Genomic DNA, 17045 nt, shown 5'->3' with positions numbered 1-17045 from the left:
CTCAGCTTCACCCTGATCTCCCCGACTGATCTTTTCTCTCTTGTTCTTCCTCCATCTGCTGCCGTCTCCCTCTCATCTCCATCCCTCCCTGCTGATGGAGGGAGTGTGAGGTCTCTCAGCCCATAAATACCAATGACATGCTCCAGCTCAGCCATCAGAGACAAGAAAATCATCACACACCATCAGCCTCTCCTCCCACACTGTCACGATCCCGTCTGTCTTCATCCACCTCGATCTCACTTCCCATCGTTCCATTTTCACTCCTGCAAAACCCTCCCTCAATTCCAGCCTATTTGCAATGTGCAACCCCCACTTATTAAATAAAAACAGAACGCTGTCATCTGCAAATCTCATTAAACTAAGGCTGTGTTCGAAACCGCCTACTTCTCCCACTACTCCTACTAACTTTTTGAGTTAGTATGCGAGTTTGAGTAAGCGAGAAGTTCCCGGATGCATACTAGATTCTCCGAAATGTTGGGTATGCATCATGAGGTTACTACTCATACTCTCAAACTACCCAAGATGCAACGTAACGTGACGTCGCCGATCGTCATTTCCTGTCAAAACGGCAGTTTCAAGCTAGCTACAACGAGGGTAGGTTCACTTCCTGTTTTCAAAACAAAAGCACCAATCGTATGGTAATGGCTTTCCCTATGATAAAAGGCAACGGGTATTTTATTTTGTGAAAATAACAGGAAGTGCGTTAGCTCACTGCGGCTAGCTTTAGTAGCGCCGAATTCGTGGGAACAAAATGGTAAACAGCCGGTATTTTGTCAGGTTTTCAACACGTGGGGGATCTAAACGACTACTTTCTCAACTGAAAATGTTTCAAATGTTGCTAAAATGTTCCTCTCCCCCGCCATCTTCCACCCCGCAGTGACTTCCAGGACAGAATCGGGTCTGTTTTTCATGCAGAGCTGCCTGAAGGTCACACAGATGCCTCCAGATTCTCTGAATCTTTAGATTCAAAATTTTCACAATTTTAAACTTTGTCTGAAACTTTTCCACAATTTGAAGACACAGTTTTTGCAGATTGTTGAACCTCTTCCCATCTTTATTCCTGAGAGACTCTGCATCTCTTAGGTGCTCTTTTTCTTAACACTCAATCATGCTACTGACCTGTTGTAAATTAACCTAAATAGTTCCCTAACGTGTTCCTCCAGCTCACCTTTGTTTTTTTTTTTACCTACTTTTCCAGTATTTTGTTGCCCCCGATATTACAGCTGAGCTCCTACATACTTTCTGAGAGTCTGAACCAAGTGAACAGGAGAAAACTCTTCTGAATGATCTGTAACTGCACTTTGGGCTCCTTTCTGCTCTGCTGTCTGACACCCAGCAGGTGACACTGCTGCGAGGGAGAAATCAATATCCCACTTTTCATTTCACACGAGCCCTTTGTTCGGTTATCAAGGAGCCTCCTTAACAACCAATCGGATATCATCTGATAATGTAGCTTGTGAGGTAATTTCCAGTGTCAAGATATTTGTGTTTAGGACACTGAAGCCCACTCAGGCGTACTCTGGTCAATATTACTTCTGGAATCTCCTGGAACCATCCCTACAGTTAATCTGGTCCCTTGAATAAAATCCTGAATAAATACCTGCAGGTATCCGTTTATATGTTGAATAGATCAGATCCTTTTTTAAAATAAAACTAAATGCTAAAAGCTATACACTACTTTTGGATTCTGTGTACAAATGCGATTAATCATGGAAATCATGTGATTAATTAGATTAAACATTTTAATCGCTGCCCAGCCCTAAAAAAAAAAAATAAAGAAAACCATGTGGGAATGTGGTCCAATATTTCCAGCATCCCTCCAACACTTAAAGGGCTAAAAAGCTTACTGAGCAACTTCTCTTCAACCGCATGTAGCGACGTCACCTGTAAGGATTCTGGGTAATGTAGTCCTTCCTCACTGATTTGCACATAAGTTGCTGCTTATGAGGAAGTTTCTGTAGAAGACGCTGCACCATCACACACACACACACACACACACACACACACACACACACACACACACACACACACACACACACCTTCTGGTCTCGACTGTAAAGTGGCCAAAGCGTTTCAGTTTTCATATCTCTTCCCATTAAGCCCGTTCTATTATTCATGACTCACTAACTGACCACCATCCCTCTCTCCTGCTGTCAGGGTCTCTCTGCAGCTGCCAGAACAGTCCATCCCAAACACACCGTGCACAACAACACACACACACACACACACACACACACACACACAGGCACCAGCTGTGCAGGTTCAGCTCGCCGCCAGGCTTCAGGGTTCATCCCAAACAGATTTTCAGGAATTAGTAACGTTTGAATCCAACACAGAGAAATAAGAAGCGTTAAAGCGAAGCGGAAACACGGGCGAGAGGCGGTTCTTTCTTCATCACACATGATGCATCCATGAAACATGCATCTGTCCTTTCCTTAAGGAGTCTTCAGGAATAGTTCTCCAGGCTTCTTGAAGGACATCCCAAAGCTCTTCTTTGGATGTGGGCTGCCTTTTGTTGCGTTCTCTGCCAACATGATCCCACACTGCTTCAGTAATGTTGAGCTCCGGGCTCTGGGGAGGATTCATCCCTCCATCAGACCTGCTGCCACTGATTTTCACTCCACTTCTTGTGTCATTCCAACCCGGTCTCACAGCAAAACGTGTGATCGCTACGTTGGTCCACAAGGGAAAATGTGGTATTGTCACAATTTGGCCCCCAAAATTGTGACAATACCACGTTTATTTGGCCTATTCATTTACATTGCTCCATAGCAACCACCTTAACAACGGTACAAAAGGTTTTATTGTTACATTTTTTCAAGGAGATACTAAAATCTTTGGCGAAACTAATAAAGGAAAGATCGTCCACATTCTCTGAAAGAATATTATGAAAATATTTTGCATAGTTCTCTCTAGAAATGCCATCAAAATGCAGACAAATGCAGATGCTTTCTTAAAATGTTTTTTTCACAGAAAAAAAAAGGTAGACAGTCGGCCATTTTTTTTTGCAGCTGAGGGAAACTTGATTGTCACGTGACCTGGTTGCGAAGCAACGTAAATGAATAGGCCAAATAAAACGTGGTATTGTCACAATTTTAGGGGCCAAATTGTGACACGTTTTCCCTTGTGGACCTAGCCTGGCTGACGCGTCCACATCTGGATGAGATGGTGGTCTGGGAACTAGGTGTGCATTTTCTCGTATTTGAGGCGTGGTTTACGAATGCCTAGAGCCATTTATTGGGCGCTATGAATGTCTATCAAATGACGTCAGGTTCTTCCCATGCTGCTTTGCGCGCGATTCATAGCCAATTGTATCACTTATACCAGATGACGACAGAAATTCGACGAGGAAGAAGAAAAAAAAGTAAAATAAAAGTAAACTTGCGCTCTAAGCTACTTAAATTGACAACAAAGTAGGCCTATATGCTATATTCTACATGAATTTTTATGTTGTAGAGTTGTGAATTTATTTTAATAATGGAGAAATTGAGCAGCCTTGCTTTGTTGTCTACAGTAGTAGATCAACCCTCATCTTACTTTGAAGCTCCAAGCTCCCAGAAGTGACGTCGACGCAGCTTTAGCTGCAGAGAAGCTATCAGGCTTGTGTTGATAATAATAAACTCCTGGACTATGTACAAACTTCCAAATGCATCGTTTTGTGAGTACAGACCATATTTGTACTACTGTAGAAGTTTGGTGTCATGACATGTGATTCTAGTGTGGTAATTTTGGAGATACTGCCAGGGTCCGTTAGCGCTTGTACTAAGCTATTCGGGATAACTCAGTAACTCAGCTGATGTTCAGCCAATATCGGAAAAACTTCGGCTGGATGTCACGGTTCAAATGACCCCAGGGTGAATCTACTCCGAAACACTTTCTAAGGCTGCATTGAACGGTAACGTTGTGTCCGCTGTCATGTTGGATTAACACTCTACAAGCTTCGGTGTAGCGCATAGACGTCGTCATCGTCTTGCTGCCCCCCCCCCCGTTCTGTGATTGGTTCCCTAACTCTGGCAAAAATAAGGGCGGTGGTTTCCAGGCTGCCTTTGCAGTGAGAATGAAATCGAGCGCAAAGCAGCATGGGAATTCCCAGGCTATTGTGGACCAACGTAGCCATCACAGGTTTTTCTGAGAGACTGGGTTGGTCCTTTGGCACAGCTCAGCCTTTTCTCCCTGTTTCCCTTCCTTAAGAACGGCTTCTTGACAGCCACCCTTCCATGGAGCCCATTTCTGATGAGGCTTGGGCCAACAGCAGATGGATCAGCTGAAGGTCCAGATGCATCTCTCAGCTCCTGTGTCAGGTCTTTGCTGGATGTTTTCCTCTTTCTTAAGGACATCACTTTCAGATCCTGTTCATCTGCTGGAGATAGTTCTTTAGGCCTGACACTTCTTCTTCTGTCCTCCACTTGTCCAGTTTCCTCAAATGTTTTAAGGACACACTGCACACCATGCTGAGATATGCCAAGTTTTCAGCTAACAGCTCTTTGGAATCACCTTGTTGCTGCAGAAATCCTGTTTTCTGTCTGTCACACTGTGTTATCTTTGCTGTTTTTCACACATGCAGCTAAAGAAATGGGAACAAATGATGTGTCTCTGTGACAGGCTGCTGGGAACAAAGTGCCTAAAGATCCAGTTTAAAACGGCTTCTTTGCTCAGTTGGACACAACACTGGTTCATCCCTTGAGTTAGGAGCCTTTTTCCTGCCTGAATGGTTCATAGGTCAGAGTTAAGTGGCGTAATGAAGAAAAAACACATTCCTCTGAAGATGCTCAGGTACAAGGACTGGACTGAAGATGAGGGAAGAACTCCTGGAACAACAATGCGTCCCGGGTGGTCCCATCATGAAACAAATAAATAATGGAACATAAAAATGACCCTAAAAATCAGAACGGTTATGCAATACGGCCCCAACACTCAACTCTCATTCATCAGATGGCCACAAACACGGCTCCAAGTCCAACATAATGTTGTTATGAAACTGCAACAGAGTTATATGCCGTCATGTTGTGAAAAGCCGAGGGGCCTGATGCATAAAACTGTAGTTTCATGACTAATATTTCTGCAGGTCAGAAACATGTGCAGTTGTGCACTCATTATTTTCTCCATATTTATAAAGCTGAAACGTATGGTTCTCTCTGAAAAACCTCAATCATAGAGAAACCGTCCACCTGATTTCCACTAGGGATGGGAATCGAAAACTGGTTCTTGCTGCGTACCGTTTGCCAATTTAGCAAACGATTCCCTTAGTGATTCCAGTGGGCGCGAATGAGGTCACCGCGCAGCTTACGCAAGCCACGCAACAAGCGTGGTGAGTCCGATGCAGCCAGAAGTCAACAGTGAACATGGCGCCCAAGCGGTACTAACGCTCGAAAGTTTGGTTAAACTTCACTAATAAAAAACAACAGGGCAGCTCGCGATAGTTGCAAAGTGGATATTTCACCAAAGGGAGGAAATACTACCAACATGCAATAACTATGAATGAATGTCGTGTTTTCGATCCGCTCCAGACCAACGTTGGTGAATCTGAACCCAGCAGCAGCGTTAGCAGCAGCGTTAGCAGCAGCGTTAGCATGTCCTCGGCTAACACTGCAGGTAACTAACTAACTAACAAACACTGCCTATCATGTTAGCACCATTTTCCTCATTGTAAAAGCTGCTGTTAGTAACGGTTAAGGTTAAATGAATGCCTTCTCATGCATTACATTTAGATGACCATCACCAGTTACATCACGATACCCCTGAATTTCGGTAGGTGAACGTGTTCAATTGTATGCTAAGTCAGAGAAAGTCAAAGTTGCATGTTTCACTCAGTCATTCACTCCCATTATATATTTTCTGGGGAGATGACAAAGATTCTCAACCCTAAGTACAAAGCATACATAGGTCATGACTCGTGTTACTTCTAAACTAAACAAAGTTGATGCTAATCGACCCGTTTGTTGTCCTTTTTTTCCCCAAATGAGAATCGATAAAGAACCGAATTGTTAAGTAGAATCGAAAATGGAATCGGAATCGTAAAAACCTCATCAATTCCCATCCCTAATTTCCACTCCAATGTGTTAACCATGAATGAATGCAGACACCTCCCTTATTAATGATTTGTTTATGGAGACATCGTTTGTACCCCAACTAAATGGGAACGATGATGAAACTAAAGAAGCAGTTTTAGCGAATATAAACCCTCAGTGAATCAGCTCCCACATTAAGGCTGACGGACGACCCACAGATGTACAGATGATCGTGGTGTTTGTTTCCTTAAAAATAGGGCTGGGCGAGTTAACACGATAATAACGAGTTAACTCGTTAATTATTTAATGCCGATAAATATTTTATCACGCATTAACGCAGGTTTTATTATTGTAAAAGTCTGTTGAATGCATCACATTCACACAGTTACAGCAAACACCACGAAGCATGGAGGAATAAAATAAAAATAAACTATCAGGTAACATCACCGCTACAGGTGTGAAGCTAACGGAGCTAACCTGCGCTACCTCCTGTTTTACTAGTTTCAACATAAAAGCACGGATTTCAAAATAAATTTTTAAAAAACTCCTGCATTTACAGCCAAGTTGAATTGTCTTCTCAGCGTAGTAGTTCCAGTCTAAAATATCACTTCAAGGCAAAACACACAACTGATAGCAGCAAGTCATTCAAGGAAACAGACAGTGGAGCGAGGCTTCTACATAAAAACTACAGAAAGATGCTGATGTTAAAAGTGTGTTTGCACAACAAATGTTATGGCACTTTCATTCATATGGCAGCACATTTAAAATAAAACTAAATGCTAAAAGCTATACGCTACTTTTGGATTCATTTTTGGATTCTGCGTACAAATGCGATTAATCGTGATTAATCAGGGAAATCATGCGATTAATTAGATTAAACATTTTAAATCGTTGCCCAGCCCTAGTATAAAATAAAGCATTTTGGTTTGATTAGCTATCCTAAAGTGACCACAGAAGTGAGTGAAAAACCTTGAGGAAGTCTGTGAGATGACCTTCTGTAAATGATAGCATGATAGGCCTTTTTACCCCCATTTCCACCTCCAGTCCGGGTTAGTTGTGTGCGTTGCCTGAAGAATGAGACGCTTCACTTTCTTACTTATAAATACCAGTTTGTGTGGAGTAGGTTTCTGTGTGATAATTCCTGCAAATTTTACACACTTCTTAACCCAGTTTCAGCAGCTTCCTTAGCTGTGGAACACTTTTTCCATCACCTGCTGCAGTACGTTTCCAGCTGGACGTTCTTATTTGCTCAGTTAGATCCAGGTGGTGAGTTTAGAAAATGGTAACCATCAGATATAAAGAACACAATCCCACAGAGAAGCTGAAGCCGTCATGGCTCCCTCTGCTAGCTTCACGCCAATTTAAAAAAGTTGCTGCAGTTAGATGCACTTACCAAGCAACACTCTGCGGGACCAACCTGTCCTCCAAATACGGTCGCCTCAGTTTGGGAAAAGATGGTTTCAAATGGGAATTTAAGGCTTCTGAGAGCTTTGACTACTTCATGGGTGAAACCTTCCAGAGTGATGACACACAGGCTGTGTTCCAAACCGCATACTTCTCCTGCTAACTTTTTGAGTTAGTATGCGAGTTTGAGTAAGCGAGAAGTTCCCGGATGCATACTAGATTCTCCTAAATGTTGGGTATGCATCATGAGGTTACTACTCATACTCAAACTACCCAAGACGCAACGTAACGTGACGTTGCCGATCGTCATTTCCTGTCAAAACGGCAGTTTCAAGCTAGCTACAACGAGGGTAGGTTCACTTCCTGTTTTCAAAACAAAAGCACCAATTGTATGGTAATGGCTTTCCCTATGATAAAAGGCAACGGGTATTTTATTTTGTGAAAATAACCGGAAGTGCGTTAGCTCACTGCGGCTAGCTTTAGTAGCGCCGAATTCGTGGGAACAAAATGGTAAACAGCCGGTATTTTGTCAGATTTTCAACACGTTGGGGATCTAAACGACTACTTTCTCACCTGAAAATGTTTCAAATGTTGCTAAAGTTTACAGAGTTTAGAGCTTAAGAGAAATCAGCTTCAGGCCGGCTGATTTCTGCTCGGGCAGGAGCGAAATGCATTGTGGGTAAACGCTCTGCATACTGTCTGATCGATGAGTATGCAGTATGTAGTATGCGGTTTGGAACACAGACTCAGTTTGCTGTATGATAGCATGATGGTCTCCCTGTCACCAGCAGCAGAGGATTCTGCATGTAGCTTGTAAAAATCCAGGGTTTAGATAAAAACTGGCTTCCAACAGGTTGGAAAAGCTCCTTTCAGGTGGCCATTTGCACATTTCAGGAAACTGACGGCCACATTTTTAAGAATCTAAGCTGCTGTCGTGGAAATAATTGGTTAAAATGATTTAATGCAGCTTTAATGAAAGCATTTCCTGTTTCAGGTTTAGTGTAATAAAGTGCAAAAAACGTTCAGTTTGCAAAGTGGGATCCATTTAAAAAACTCAATCCATGAAACTTTTGTGCTTGTTCAGAGAGAAAACGTCCTCATTAGCTGTGACACGGTTACATTTTTCTCATTTCCAGCCGAAATAAATCTTCATTTTTTTCCTCTTTACGTGCACAGAGAGCTCAGAGCGTAGGCGGCTCCGACGGCCACATTTCCCCTTATCATCTTTGAGATAATTTCGATCTAATTTAACAGCAGCAGCACTATTTTAATTGTCTAATTTCACAGTCGTGTTATCTGACACACACACACACACACACACACACACACACACACGGCTTATACAACCCACACTTTACATCAGCTCATCAGCCTCCTTCCATTCACACACAGAAGAGTTAGGACAGGTTTAGCACACATGCACACACACATGCACACGCCTCGTGGCCTACATAGCCAACACTTCCACATACGTGACACACATGTGAGGGCACGCTCGCTCACGTGCACGCTCGCCCACATGCACGCAGACACGATGCAGCATTCAGGATAAAAACCAGGCGGCGAGTCTCACAGGTTTCTCCTGCAGAGGTGATGGAGGGATAAAGGTGGAGGAGGGAGGATTATTGATCCAGGCTTATCCCCCTCTCCTCTCCTCCGCTGCTGCTGTCACCATCATCTTCTCCAGAAATAAATAAATAAATAAATAAATAAATAAAATGAAGAGCAAACTGCTGGTGCTCCTCTCTTCTTCCTCCTGATCAGATTATGTTCAGCTCAATCCTTCCTCCTTTCTCCCTTCATGCTGCAGGCCGGGCTCCTCTCCTCCTTTCCTCCCTCCTCGTTCTACCTCTTTTTCTCCCTGCCGTCGAGTCGATCTCTTTCTAATTATCATTCCTCTGCGTCTGACAGCCGAACGATGCGCCGCTGCAGCGCCGGTGATGCCCCTTCGCCGTCCGTGCGAGCGTGTGAACGGACGCCGCTATGGTCATTATTACTGGTGAAACGTTTTCTCCTCCGCTGCTACGCCGCCGTGAAAAGGAGAGGAGGAGGTGTGGAGTCCAGACAGGAGCTGCCTGAACGGATGGATGGAGAGAAGAGGAAGAAACAGGAGGAGAGGAGGAGAGAGGAGGAGAGTGGGTGCTGGAAGCAGAGAGGAACGTGAGCCATCAAACGGTGACAAACGTGGAAAACAGATCCACAGGAGGCACCAGAGGCTGTTCACTTCAGCTTCTTCTTTTAACTGTCACAGTTCAGTCATCACAGCTGGAGGAAATCCATCATTACGGCTGTGTTTGAAACCGCATACTACATACTCATCGATCAGATAGTATGCAGCGCGTTTACCCACAATGCATTTCGCTCCTGCCCGAGCCGAAATCAGCCGGCCTGAAGCTGATTTCCCTTAAGCTCTAAACTCTGTAAACTTTAGCAACATTTGAAACATTTTCAGGCGAGAAAGTAGTCGTTTAGATCCCCAACGTGTTGAAAACCTGACAAAATACCGGCTATTTACAATTTTGTTCCCACAAATTCGGCGCTACTAAAGCTAGCCGCAGTGAGCTAACGCACTTCCTGTTATTTTCACAAAATAAAATACCCGTTGCCTTTTATCATAGGGAAAGCCATTAGGATACAATTGGTGCTTTTGTTTTGAAAACAGGAAGTGAACCTACCCTCGTTGTAGCTAGCTTGAAACTGCCGTTTTGACAGGAAATGACGATTGACGACGTCACGTTACGTTGCATCTTGGGTAGTTTGAGTATGAGTAGTAACCTCATGATGCATACCCAACATTTCAGAGAATCTAGTATGCATCCGGGAACTTCTCGCTTACTCAAACTCGCATACTAACTCAAAAAGTTAGTAGGAGAAGTATGCGGTTTGGAACACAGCCTTTGAGTCTTTCAGTCCAGGTTAAAGACACACCTATGTTCAGCTGCATTTGGATAAAGCTCCAAATCTGAAGCTTGAGTTTCAAAACTTAATCACATTTTAACTCCTGATTTTATCTATTGTTCTTATTTCTTTCTTTTTTGTTTAAAATTTGAATCATGCTTTTTATTTCTAATGTTTTAATGTCTCTGTAAAGCTCTTTAAATCACCTTGTTGTTGAATTGTGCCGTACAAATAAACTTGTCATCCCTTCAGCTTGGGCTACGTCTCATTTTCTGTTTTTATACGCCTGCTGCAGCACAAACGAACAAACAAACAAACACGCCACGGCTAGCTGCTAGCATGGCTCTATTCCAGCCACGTGATTGGTTCAGCGTGGCGTAACTCTTGTTGTCATTGGCTGTTAGTGTTGTCTGTCAAAAGATGGCCGAAAAGAATCTATGGAAAAGTATCTCGGCCATGCTTCATATCGCCAGAGGAAAAGTTATCCCTGGACAGCCATCGCTCAGCCCTACATCAAAGGTCTATGCGAGTAGTTTTCGTCTTCTGAGGATATTTGGTCTATTTTTGCTTCATTTGTTTTTGCTTCTTTACTTTTTTTTTGTCTTTGTGTTCAGTTTTCCTTTCTCTGTGGTTACCTGAAGTCTTTCTGATATCGTTTTGCATCTTTTTGTCAACCTTTGAACCTTTTCTTTTACTTTTGTTTAACCAGGAAAAGCCTCAGTGAGATTAAGAATCTCTTTTCCAACAGTGTCCTGGCTAATATTGTTATCGTTTTTACATTGTTCTTATGTTTTATGCCTTATACTTCGTGCTGTTATTCATGTTCAGCACTTTGTTTCAGCTGTTTTTAAAGGGCTTTATAAATAAAGTTGAGTTGAGTAAGACAGCAGCACGCAGATAAAAACATAAAAACAGATAAAAACAGACATACCAACACACATCAAACTGACTGATGCATCAACTTCAAACCAGGAAATCAGGCAGAACGTCTACAAACACACGTCTGCCTCAGAGTCATCCAGCCTTTTAAAAAGCCTCCAATGGGACCAAGTCATGAAGTTTCAAGTCTTTTTTTTTTTTTTTAATCAGTTCGCTGCAGGCAAAGGGAGCACGAGAGCATCTCAGAACAGAAAATACTGAAATAAATGCTGTGAAGAAGGCTGTAAGAGCCTGCGCTCTGCAGATGGAAGTTTGAGAGGTAAGAAGACCAATAACAGCGATGTAAAAACACGTCCGTACACTGAAAAAAGTGACTTTTTGGTGAAGTAAACTCTATTAGAGTAACTGTAAATAATTTCTACCTTGTATTTTTAAGATTCAGTAAGAACTCGAGCTTCTTAAATAAAATTAAACATTTTATTAACGTAATACATGAATTATGGAGGAAGAGTACGTTTTACTTAGGTTTCCTCATTCAAGTTAAATGTTTAATAGTTGTATGTACATAAACCTAGAAATACTACATAAACTTTACTCTGAAAGTGTATCGTTAAAATCTACTAAGTTACTTCATAACAGCAAATACTACAGATATATAACATTTACTTAAAATTTTGAGTAAAATGATGTTCCTGCCTATGAAAAACAAGTAGACTTTACTTAATTTGTTTAAATAAATATAACTTAAAACTTAGATGTAATTAAGTAAATGTTACTTAATATCTTCAAAACTGTTGTGTTTTATGGTAAGTAAAATTTACTTGATATTGCAGCATTAAATATAACTTAAAGCATCCGAGTGCAAATACTTACAAAGGGTTTTTTATAACCCATCCGACAATAAAGTCACAAGCCTTACCATCAAAACCATATGCATGGTTCTCACATTACTGGCATGGGGACGTTACAAAACAACTTTATAAACAGCATGTAACTCACCGGCTGGTTGTAGGCTCGCGCATGTGAAAGCCCAAAAGAGTCGATGGAGAATAATCCCATATACAAAACAATTATATTCTCTAGAAAAACTGCGTTCAAGTATTTAAAACATTACAACAATATTACTGGGCATGTATTGTAATGTTTTAAATGTTTTAAAGTGGTGTGACGTTTCTGCAGTGTGAAAGTTGTTGTTTTACTGGAAGGGTTAGCTCTTGCCTGCATGACAGGCTGCGCAAACAGCGCGATCTCCACACAGGGAGCGCCGATTTGCACCTCTCTGTGTCCTACTGTCAGTATTTGACAACCTCTAGCAATGGAAACGCGCTTCAAATGCCCCGGAGTTCCCCTTTAACAGCTCAAACATTTAGAAGACTTTTAAGCTGACACACAAAGACTTAGAGGAGCTTAATGTGATCAGAATATGAAGCAGCTTCACTACCTGTAGCTGCACCAGCTCTGCTTCCAAAAGCCATGAAGAAAATCCACAGTAAGCACATCATTTCTGACATTTAAAGGCAGAGTTTCCATAAAGAGAAGCTGAATGTTCCAGCCTTCCTCCCACTGAACTGAGGCTGCACCAGGCCTTCAGATCCCAGAAATAAAGCAGCAGATCTATGTGTGAGCAGCGGCCGCTGCTGCGTGTCTGTGGCGGGGACAGGAAGCCTCCTGCCCGCCTGCTCATGGGCACCAGGGCAGCATGGAACCTTCAGATCGCGCGCTGTCCGCGTGACAGGAAAACCAATTAACCGGCAGCGCTCATTAACGATGCCCGCGCGAGAAAAGCCGCTTCATTAAAGCATGTGGGCAACATGCACGCGGACAGAACGCGCGTTCAAACCCAGGCGGCCGGCCGTCGGCACGCGGAAGGCTCAAAGGCTCGATGCGGACTCACCTCTGGCTACAGCTGGATCTGTGTCCGCTGAGCAGGAAGAATAATCCCCATCACGGTGCTTCTGTCCCCGGGATGCTGCTGAGAGCTGCGGCTGCAGAGGAACCAAAGATCCTGCAGCCAGGGCAGGATGCTCCACTCTGCCGCTTTCATACAGGATGCTCCACTCTGCCGCTTTCATACAGGATGCTCCACTCTGCCGCTTTCATACAGGATGCTCCACTCTGCCGCTTTCATACAGGATGCTCCACTCTGCCGCTTTCATACAGGATGCTCCACTCTGCCGCTTTCATACAGGATGCTCCACTCTGCCGCTTTCATACAGGATGCTCCACTCTGCCGCTTTCATACAGGATGCTCCACTCTGCTCCACTCTGCCGCTTTCACCTGCCCAGTGGGCCTAATGTGCGTTACTTTATTTACTACTACTTTGGCATTTATGGCGCAGTCATTAGCATTATATGGGCCAAACGTGGCCCATATAATGCCACGTATTATATAAGCCCACAATTGAAAGGGAATAGGATAAAAGTAATATGGAATAAACCTGCATATTTTGCCATTGAAAATATCTTAATTGGTTAAAGGGACAGTTCGCCTCTTCAGACATGAAGCTGTGTAACATCCCATATCAGCAGCATCATTTCTGAACATCTTCTTACCCCCTGCTGCGTCCTGTGAGCAGAGTTCCAGCCTCGTTTTGGCGTTGATGAAGGTAGTCCGGCTAGCTGGCTGGGGTTTAAAAAATAAAGCGTTTTGCTTCTCAAAACAATATGAGTTCAACAGAGTAATACATTTGCATCACAAAATGGTTCTCCAGGAAAAAGTCAGAGCTCACAATCGCTTGGCCCTATTTTCTCTCCCTTCGTATCACTGCCTGCTGTGCAGACCGAGCAGCAAACAGCGTAACAGGCGCGGCTGTCGGCAGGTGGCAGCAGGCAGTGATACGAAGGGAGAGAAAATAGGGCCAAGAGATTGTGAGGTCTGACTTTTTCCTGGAGAACCATTTTGTGATGCAAATGTATTACTCTGTTGAACGCATATTGTTTTGAGAAGCAAAACGCTTTATTTTTTAAACCCCAGCCAGCTAGCCGGACTACCTTCATCAACACCAAAACGAGGCTGGAACTCTGCTCACAGGACGCAGCAGGGGGTAAGAAGATGTTCAGAAATGATGTTGCTGATATGGGATGTCATACAGCTTCATGTCAAAAGAGGCGAACTGTCCCTTTAATTCAAAATGTGTTTTTCATATCAAATGTAAGGTTATAATGACATTATTATTTCACTTAAACTGGTTTCAGACTCCAGTTATGAGCACTTCCATGTAAAAGCTGTGTTGTTAGAATGAAACGAACAATTAGAAATAGATCTACTGCCAAATTTGTCCAATTAAGGTCAGAAAAAAGCAGCAGAGTGAGAGCCCGTCTTTTTTCCTATCTCTGGGGGCTCTCTTCATCAACCTCCTGCATGCACTTGTGCTGCTGCACCTCCTCCATCCTTATTTCACCTCCTGTTAATCTCTCTGAGCCACACTTCATCTGCATCTTTAACTGTCTCCATCCTCAGTCCTCTTCCTGCTTCTCCTCATCCTCACTGTCTTCCATTTCTGTGTCATCGATCAGCAAAAACACGACTCGATGAATTACAGAAAAACACTTATAGACAAATGCCATCCTGTTTCAATACGACTTTAGTATCATTGTGCTTCCATTTGCATTTCGGTAACAATGTAAATGTACTTTATTTCTACAGCCCTTTACAGGCAATCCTTCCGGTGTACCAAAGTGCTTTACAGCAGGTAATAAATAAAGAGAAGAAGAAGTAAAAACAAATAAAAACAATAAAAGAACAGTGAAAGCAATAAAATAGAATAAAATCGAATAAGATAAGATGAAAGTGTCATCATACTACTGGGTATTAAAGCCATCCTAAATAAGCAGGTTTTTAGAGGCCCAGGTCAGAAATAAGACGCAGCTGGACGGGGGGCTTATTCCAGAGCCTGGGGGCAGCTTTGGGAAAAGGCTCGCTCACCCCAGGGTTTGTATTCTGACCTGGGCACTTCCAGCAGAAACTGATCTGCTGACCTCAGAGCTCTACCAGGACTGTTAAACGCTCAGATAAATACGACGGGGCGAGGCCGTTAAGAGCTTTAAAAACACACATTAAAAGTTTAAAACCAACATTTAAAGAGGGACACAAACTAACTAATAGTCCAACATGGAGGGAGTTCGATTGGAAAGTGAAAATGCGTTACTTTTACACTCCGTTCATTACATGGAAATACAGCAATACAACTGATTTATATAATATACTGATTTCTGTTGGAGGGAGTGTGGAGCAGTGGGCGACTCCACTCATGTTCTGGGATTGCCCAAAAATAAAGATTTTTGGAAGAATATTCAAAAGGAAATTAAACAGATTATGGGCATTAACCTCCATCTGGAAGCAGCACTTTACATTTTGGGTATAATTCCTGACGGTATGACAGAAAAGAGCTCTAAATATTTACTGAGAATCCTGCTGCTGATGGCAAAGAAGACTGTAACAGCTTCCTGGTTGAAACCACAGCCTCCAAGCATCATGCAATGGAGAGAAAACGTGTTTATCATGGAGAAAAAAAAAAAAAAAGAAAAACTACAGCTGAAAACAGACATGTTTGATAATTATCTTTTATTTATGTTTTTTTTTATTATTATTATTTTTAATGCTTCTTCCACTCCCTGCTGCAATGCTTTTATTTTATGTAAAGCACTTTGAATTGTTTGTACATGAAATGTGCTACAAATAAAAAAAAATTATTGCCCAAAAATTTTTGGAAGAATATTCCAAAGGAAATTAAACAGATTATGGGCATTAACGATTAAACAGTTAACAGATTAAAGATGGTCATTATTAGTACAGGCAATAATAATAATATAGTTACCTCTATATTCTTGTTTTTCTTACTTATTTTTTTATTTATTTATTTTTTAACTAATTACAGGAGAGTAGGTTCTTTCTTTTTCTTTTTGTATCGTTGTTGCTCTCACCTGTAAATGACTCTGTGCTCTGTATGGTTGTTTTTCTCACTTGTAAAGGACTCATTAACGCAGAATGCTCGTTAAGGCACATAGAGCGAAGAAGAGGATCGGATTAGCGGAAATATGGCGTTAAGTTCTACAGAACTTTAAGCAAGTATAACTGCATATAATATACACCCCATCTGTGTTTGTATGTATATGTCAAATAAAAAAAATCAGTTATAAAAAAAAAAAAAAAGTTTAAAATCAGTTCCATAAAGGACAGGAAGCCGATGGAGGGAGTTAAGAACAGGAGTGATGTGCACACGTCTGTTGGTGTTGGTTAAAGACGGGCAGCAGCGTTCTGCACCAGCTGAAGGCGGCTGAGAGAAGACTGGGAGACGCCGACATAAAGAGCATTAAAACAGTCTGACCTTGAACTTATTAGGGCGTGGATGGCTTTCTCAAGGTCATGAGGACTTAAAAACATTTTAACTTTGGCCAGGAGACGCAACTGGAAAAAAATAGTCCTGACGACATTGTTCATTTGTTTGTCCGACCTCAGATCAAAGGTCAAAGTTCACTCCCAGATTTCTGACGGTTGAACTGAGCTTTGACATTGGCTGTGTTCGAAACCGCCTACTACATACTGATCGATCAGACAGTATGCAGAGCGTTTACCCACAATGCATTTCGCTGCCCGAGCCGAAATCAGCCGGCCTGAAGCTGATTTCTCTTAAGCTCTAAACTCTGTAAACTTTAGCAACATTTGAAACATTTTCAGGTGAGAAAGTAGTCGTTTAGATCCCCAACGTGTTGAAAACCTGACAAAATACCGGCCGTTTACAATTTTGTTCCCACGAATTCGGCGCTACTAAAGCTAGCCGCAGTGAGCAACGCACTTCCGGTTATTTTCACAAAATAAAATACCCGTTGCCTTTTATCATAGGGAAAGCCATTACC

Source organism: Odontesthes bonariensis, chromosome 10 (genome assembly GCF_027942865.1).
Source record: "Odontesthes bonariensis isolate fOdoBon6 chromosome 10, fOdoBon6.hap1, whole genome shotgun sequence".
Taxonomy (NCBI): Eukaryota; Metazoa; Chordata; class Actinopteri; order Atheriniformes; family Atherinopsidae; genus Odontesthes; species Odontesthes bonariensis.
The sequence above is the reverse complement of the archived record's forward strand: the minus strand, read 5'-3'. Positions refer to the sequence as shown.